This window comes from Octopus bimaculoides, chromosome 25 (assembly GCF_001194135.2).
Source record: "Octopus bimaculoides isolate UCB-OBI-ISO-001 chromosome 25, ASM119413v2, whole genome shotgun sequence".
NCBI classification, from domain to species: domain Eukaryota; kingdom Metazoa; phylum Mollusca; class Cephalopoda; order Octopoda; family Octopodidae; genus Octopus; species Octopus bimaculoides.
Genome location: NC_069005.1, coordinates 30212486 through 30220695, shown reverse-complemented (window position 1 = coordinate 30220695; position 8210 = coordinate 30212486). Strand labels below are relative to the sequence as shown.

At 36.8% G+C, this 8210-nt stretch overlaps 1 protein-coding gene across 1 annotated transcript in view; it reads left to right on the top strand.

Moving 5' to 3' along the window:
* LOC106880787 (scoloptoxin SSD14) overlaps positions 1–8210 on the top strand; it is an 83882-nt gene that overhangs the window by 18333 nt on the left and 57339 nt on the right. The gene's annotated exons all lie outside the window — the stretch shown is intronic.

The window sequence follows — 8210 nt, the reverse complement described above, 5'->3', positions numbered from 1 at the left end:
TTACACTAGTGTTATACCAAGTGTAATAAGTGGGTGCGAGTAAAAGGGGGTTATATATATATATATATACCGGAGTAAGCACATGAAATGTGCAACAAGGTGGAAAAAAGAGTACTCAAATACCAGAGGTAGAGTAACAGTCTTTTGTTATATTTCTGCTGCTTTTAAATAAAGCATATTACTCTACCTCTGGTATTTGAGTACTCTTTTTTCCACCTTGTTTCACATTTTATGTGCTTACTCCGGTATATATATATAGTTTTATCTTTAACAATAGTGTTGATGGTGATTTTGAAGTTTTGGTCTGCTTAGCCTTTATCAGACAGTCCAATGAATGCCAAGCAGGCCAAAACTTCAATGTCTTATCAACACTATTCTTGTTAGAGAATAAATACATATAGACTCAACAAAAAATATGAAGTATTCCTTCAGTTTAATGTAAAATTGATTTCATTAGAACTTGACATAAAAACAAACATACATACACACGTTTATATGTATACACACACACATATAGATGCCATATTTAATATATTATTTTTATGTGTGTGATGTGTATATATGTGTGTTGTATTGTTAAATATGTGTGTATTCATTCATCCAGTGTCTCAATAATAATACTTTCTTAACATTGGCAAAATGTCACAAATATGTAGGCTGAAATGCTCTCCCCCCCGTCAGTCAATTGATTTGGGGGATAGTGTGAGGGTTCCCCTGTATTCCTCATCATCAAGTTTTGGCAAAGTGCCAAAGATTTCACTGCCATCCTCAAGAAGAAAACAAAAAAGGAATCAAAGGAGCAGAAATTGGAAGTTGTGGCATTCAAACTTTCCCCAAGGTCGTTAGTGGTATAAAGCTGAGATAGGGGAAAATAGGTTATTTCATATAAAAAGGAAAAAAAAAAAGTAGGTGATAAAAACAGTGATGGTAGTAGTGAGACATTTCACAGTTGAGCGACCCGACACACAAACCGTGTATTTTGATATGCTGAGTGTTGCAGTGTGTGTGTGTGTGGTGGTGGGGTTAATTAGTGTGAGATACATAACTAATTAAGGTGTATTTGAGAATCTGCGATTGCTGGCTGCGAAATACCAACAGCATCGTCATCGCTGTAATCAGTATAATTATAGTAAATAATTATCACTAATACTGTTACATAATGGTAAACAGATAGCACGTGACATGCTTCATAGAAGACAAGACAGGGGCATTGTATTCTAAGAATTATTGGTCTAGAGAGAGAGAGAGAGAGACACACACACAGACAGACAGATAGTAAAAAGAGATAAAGACAGACACGCACAGAGAAAGACAGGCGTATATATATAAATATATATTTAGAGAGAGAGAGATAAAAAAATTAAAAAAGAGACAGACAACCAGAGAGATTAGACGGTGATTGAAAGAGCTTTCGATGGGGGAGGGGGTGTGGTAGATTAAAAAGTAAACACAGATATCAATGGATTAAGAAAAAAATGGTTACTATGCAACCGGGATAAATATTTATATTTATCAGCTGTAAAAAACAAAAAGAAGGAAAGATAAAGTTGAAAAATAAATTTGAAAAACAGAAACAACAAATAATAAGGAAAAAAGAAAGCTTTCTAGAAGTTCTAGAATGTACACACTACTAACGTGGGGATATATATATATATATATATATATATAGAGAGAGAGAGAGAGAGAGAGAGAGAGAGAGAGAGACAATACTTTTGTTTTCAGAAAGATACAAAAATTATATATAACAGTTGTTATTCTACACAACCACATTATAAATTTATATATTACATAACAGTAAACACACATACATTTTATATGTATGTGTGTCTGTGTCTGTGTATATATATATATATATATATATATATATGTATGTATGTACGTATGTATGTGTGCAGTTATATGCATGCACAGGTAGTTTTTGCAAGATTAGCTAATTTTTTTACAGCCAAGCACGACCTTGCTACGAAATAACGGATACAAAAAAAAACGCAGCCATATATATATATATATTATATATAATTATATTATTATTATAAAGGTATTTTCTCACGTGTCTATATGCGTGTTCACAATACAATGAAGATGTCACTAAGAAAAGTATCGTTCATATAAAAAGAAAAAAAATACTAAGTTACACAAGTTTAAACGAGAAGTTGTCATGTCGAGTGTGGCTTCTTCCATTGTTGTTGTTGTAGAGTTCCAGTTCGATCTCGATCCAGTCGTGGCCATCCTGTATTTTCTTCTTTTCCCCGCTGCTGCTGTTTTTGTTGTTGTTGATCGAGTCTTTTGATCGAAGCATCATCCATTTTGCTTCCATCACAACACACACAAACACACACATTTGCATGAATGTATCGTTTTTAATTACAGACATTCAATAAGAGACCACGGTGAAAGTGGCACGACTACTTTTGGAAACTAGTCAAGCCACAAGCCACTGCCAACTGAAAAAAAAATAAATGCCTTTTGTGTGTGGGCACGCCTATATATATATATATATATATATATATTTACAGGTATATATTTACGAAACGAACAAAGTTTTTATAAAGGTGCGTGTGCTCATTCTACCAAGTATAGAAGGAAGACAAAAAAAGCAAATATATTGATATATATATATACATGAGTGAGGGTTAGCAATTTACGTTTTATAAACTAAAGTAACACTAAGGCTTCTTTTTTTTTTCTACTTCTTGCCTGAAGTAGAAAATTACTTATCTGTCTAGCAACAGAATGCCTAGATGCCTTCCGTTGCTAGTCCTCATTCCCTGCTCTTCTGGCTTGTAAAGGTGTGTTTCAAACGCCATCTCTCCACCATCACCACGTCAGTCTGTTTCAGTTGTTATTATTATTATTATTAATTGCTGCTGTTACTATTATTATTGTTGTGATTGTTGTCGCTGTTTCTCCTTTAATCGTCGTCGTCGTCGTCGGGAACGAAGATATCGTTCTCTTCCAAGAAAGCGGCGCCTTTCCGACTGACACTCGCTCCCAAATAGAGAAACGGCACAACTGTCGACATGATTTTGATCATACTGAATTTAGTCACCGGCGGTTTGTTCAGCATCGCTCCGGTCGTCGTGGTGACAGAAGTCCGAACCGGTACAGAAGTCTTGTGTAACTTGTCCTTCACCTGAGCCAGAATTCGACGACACGGTGCGGCAGCCATCTTTGTTTGCACTAGAGAGTGACACACTTATAACTGCTCACAGAGTTGCCTCCCTTAACTGCACACCTCTAAATACGCGAGCAATTTTTGTATCCTACTTAACGTAGATGTGCTGCAAGAACATCGTAATACTGCAATATTCGCCTTGAGAAAGCATCTCCTATGGGTCTTTTACCTGCGAGGGTTCTTTTTTAGTATTATACGAGATGCTTTATCATGATGCTTTTTAGTACTATACGAGATGTTTTCTCATATCGCAGGATTGTAGTTTTCTTACTGTACAGTTACATCATAGGATATAGTGATTTCTATTCGATACTTATATTGCTTCCTTCGCTAATAACTAACTAAATACGTTATTACCTCCGCCTTCGCGAAGGCGGAGGTATTGTTTTCAGTCGTGTTCGTTTATTTGTTTGTCCGTGGACAAGATATCTCAAGAACCGCTGGATGCATTCGGATGCATTATTAATTTGATTGCCGTCAATATATTTTTTTAATTTTTAGCTCCAATATTTAGGCTTCTATGAGGTAAAGGTGACTCCTCCAATGCTTTGGGCCCCCAATCTTGGAGGAGATGGGGTGGGGGCTGAGCTATAGCCCATATTGGTGCAAACATAAATCTGGCCCCGACTGTACCTGTATTTCAAAGGCGAAGCTTTTATACACAGTGTCACACTGATTCTTCTTAAGAAGTACCTGAAAAGTACTGCAGAGTACTCAGCCACATATGCGTGATTTCAATAAGCATGAAGTTCAGTTGATTGAACAACCGAGTAGTCATTGTCGAAACTGACGGAGGACCATTTACTAAACGTCAATTTTTCTTTTAATTCCTGTTGAACAGCAGGCGAGCTGTCGGAATGATTAGCGCACTGAACAAAATGCCAAGCAGCACTTTGTTCGACTGTTTGCGTTCTGTGTTCAAATTCTGTCGAGGTCGATTTGCCTTTCATCCTTTCGGGATCGATATAATAAGTACTAACTGAACACTAGGGACGATGTATTCCGTTTTCTCCCTCCTCCGAAATTGCTGGCCTTGTGCCAGAATTTGAAATTATAATTATTATCATTATTATTAGGTGGTGAGCTGGCAGAATCGTTAGCATATCGGACAAAATGCTTAGCAGCATTTCATCCGGTTCTTTACCTTCAGATTTCGAAAGACTTTACCTTTCGTCTTTTTTTGGATATCAATAAAAGAAGTACCAGTTGAGCACTAGGGGAAGAGGGGGGGGGTCAATGTAATTGAAACTAGACCCCCCACCACCACCACCACCACTCCCCAAAATGACAGGTTATCAGCCTACAGAAGAAAGAGAAAAAAGAATTACTGTTTGACCCCAGGTCATCTCTGGTCAAACAAACGTGTAATCAGGAGGCAATTTAAGTTGTGACCATTCTGTTTTTTTCCTTTTCATTTTTGTTTTTCTTGTATGCGCGCGATACACATTCGCAGTACAAGGGAGGTTACTGTGTCATGACTATACAAGTTACTTGTTTCCTTTTGAATAATTAGGTTCGAAATGCTTATAGCTGTAATAAAAAATTAATTATTAATAACCTCCGTACGGAAGTGATACAGGTTTGGTTACCGCATATTAATGCTAAGCTGTCAGTTTTATTTTACAAAATAAGAACTGTAGAGTTATGTACCTTGTATCAAGGTACATAACTCAGCTTGCACTAATAATGTTAGCACATTTCAAAAGCCTTTACGAAGAGACGTAATAATCCTTATCGGCATTATGTATTTATGTGCTGCGGTGGGTGCCAGTGCAGCCACACCCTCTGCCCCTCGCTCGCGCGCTCACACACACATATATATATATATAGGCGCAGGCGTGGCTGTCAGGGAAGTAGGTTCCAGCAGAGAACCTTGGATTTGGTCGTTCAACCATTCATCAACACCTGCATGCCACCAGAAAAGTCAGCAAATTGGGTCAATCTCCAGAACAGAGTTTTTTTAACCATTTCTGTGACATGTGCATGCTGTTTAAGTAATCAATACCATAAACTTCACATTTCAGCAGCTTGGCACCAGTGACATTGCAACTCATTTCTACAACTGAGTGAACTGAAGCAATGTGAAATAAAGTGACTTGCTCAAGAACACAACACACAGCCCAGTCCAGGAATCAAACTCACCACCTCAACGCTCTAACCACTGAGCCATATGCCTTCACTAAAAAAAAAATAAAAAAAAACTGAATAAAACATTCATTGTTGTTGTAAATAGCTGCTGGGCTGATTAAAAATCTGATAAGTGCACTTGAAGTAGTATTTAGTTAAAATAGTTATATGTAGCTATATATGTAGAGGTGCAATGGCCCAGTGGTTAGGGCAGCGGACTCGCGGTCATAGGATCGCGGTTTCGATTCCCAGACCGGGCGTTGTGAGTGTTTATTGAGCGAAAACACCTAAAGCTCCACAAGGCTCCAGCAGGGGATGGTGGCGAACCCTACTGTACTCTTCCACCACAACTTTCTCTCACTCTTTCTTCCTGTTTCTGTTGTGCCTGTAATTCAAAGGGTCAGCCTTGTCACACTGTGTGTCACGCTGAATATCCCCGAGAACTACGTTAAGGGTACACGTGTCTGTGGAGTGCTCAGCCACTTGCATGTTAATTTCACGAGCAGGCTGTTCCGTTGATCGGATCAACTGGGACCCTCGACGTCGTAAGCGACGGAGTGCCAACAACAACATGTAGTTATATGTATTGTACTTAATGCATCCACACTGTCAGTAGACAAGTTATTGCAGTATCTCTATGGATAAAACATCTCTTATGGATTTACTGAGTTACAACACAATAAATATCGGAGAGAGAAGATGCATACCAGCAGAGGCTAACGAGAGCATCAGATGCATTTCAGTCTATTCGCTAATTAAACACTGCTCCAATTTTGTATACTGAAATAATAGTGATATATATAGTGCATGAGGAGAGTACAGGGTGTCCTAGAATTAACTTCCTATTTCAGTGAAATTGGATGATTTTTTTTGAAAACTCACTTTTATTTATGTTTATCATGTTTAATATGTGTTAAAAGTGTATAGTTTTTATATTTTTTACAATTTTATTTTCATTCCTTTTCGATCCAGCTTAACTGTCCATGACATTTTTTTTTTTTTTACTAATTTGGCTGCAATCATTTTCTCTACCTCCAACCCCCAGAATGGAGCAATAGTTTAGCTGAACTTAAAGAACACATTCAGTAAGCAGCGCAGGAGAGAATTCCTGAAATGCTTCAAAATGTGTTTCGCAATGCTAAGGATAGATTTAGAATTTGCAGGGATACAGATGGAGCCCATGTTGAAAATTTTCAATGAAGTTTTGACATAAGATTTATAAATCTATTTGTTTTGGTATCGTAATTAAGTAATAACCAAACAAATTCTGTCAGTTTTTTGTTTTTTAAATTTGCCCTATTTCAATGAAACAGATAGTTAATTCTAGGACACCCTGTACAAATAATATGCTTAAGAATGACAGATGAAAGCTGCGATAATGTAAGGAGGATAATTAAGGTTGAGTGAAGCCGAATGCAAGACATAAAATTGCTTTCTCAATCATGACAAGTATACAGTGTTTGAGTGTGAAAAACCTCAGATAGGCAGACAGTTTGTGTATTAAAGGATTTGGTAATTCATCCTTTCATCATTTATAAAGACATATAAATTGCATTCATGTTTAAAGTTCTCAATGAAATATATGTGTGTGTGTGTGTGAGTGTGTATGCATGCATACATATATGTATACACACTCACACACACATATATACGACAATAATAAAGATATGCTATGGCAAAAGTGCAGATGATTTTTTTATTTTCCCTCATGTATATATATATGTATATGTATATACATATATATATACACACACACACACACACACACACACACACACACACAAAACTGGACTCCATTGCTTACGACAATGAGAGTTCCAGCTTGCTTGTGAGATTAATGTGCAAGTGGCTGAGTACTCCACAGACTTGCATACTCCTTCACATACTTCTCAAAGACATGGCTCTTTGAAATACAGGTACTGCTAATTTTTTTCAGCTGAATGGACTGGAACACCGTGAAATAAAGTGTCTTGCTCAAGGACAAAGAATGTGTTAGTTTGATGCTCAGTAAAAAGAGGGAGATTTTAACATTTCAGGCATAACTCTTTGTCAAAAAGGAGAAAGGTAAATGTCCGAAGTAGGAAAAGAAATCACCTACAGTACATGTGTAGTTACATTGCTGAAGTATATAGCTTTTAAGCTGCTGACCCCAAATGGGAAGATCTGCAAACAGATCTCTGACTTGTTTTGAAGAATTTGTTGTTACTGCGTCGCCAAGAGTCATATCCCAATAATGGTCATATTTGTTGCAAAAAATCACATAAAAGAAGACGGCTGAAAATAATCACTGGATTTTGCAATTAATTTCGATTATTCCCAAAATTTATTTCCAACTTACAAAAATTGTTATCATACCAAAAAATTTGTCACAAAATAAAATGTAAAACAAATCACCGAAAACAATTGTGGTAATGAAAACTTGGGAATCCCAAATTTCAGGATTGTAGGTCCAGATTCGGCCAGGAATGTTTTTTAATTTACTCATGCAGTCATTTTTTGTGAATGTTTATGTGTGTGTGTGTGTGTGTGGTGAAGTTTGCATTGTTAATGTTGATATTATATATTTTTTCAACTATATAATACTGTACCAAGGACTTTCTATTTCTTATTCTATTATATACACATATATATATACTCTTTTACTTGTTTCAGTCATTTGACTGTGGCCATGCTGGAGCACCACCTTTAGTCGAGCTAATCGACCCCAGGACTTATTCTTTGTAAGCCTAGTACTTATTCTATTGGTCTCTTTTTGCCGAACCGCTAAGTTACGGGGGCGTAAACACACCAGCATCGGTTATCAAGCGATGGTGGAGGGACAAACACAGACACACAAACATATACACTATACATATATATACATATATACAACAGGCTTCTTTCAGTTTCCGTCTACCAAATCCACTCA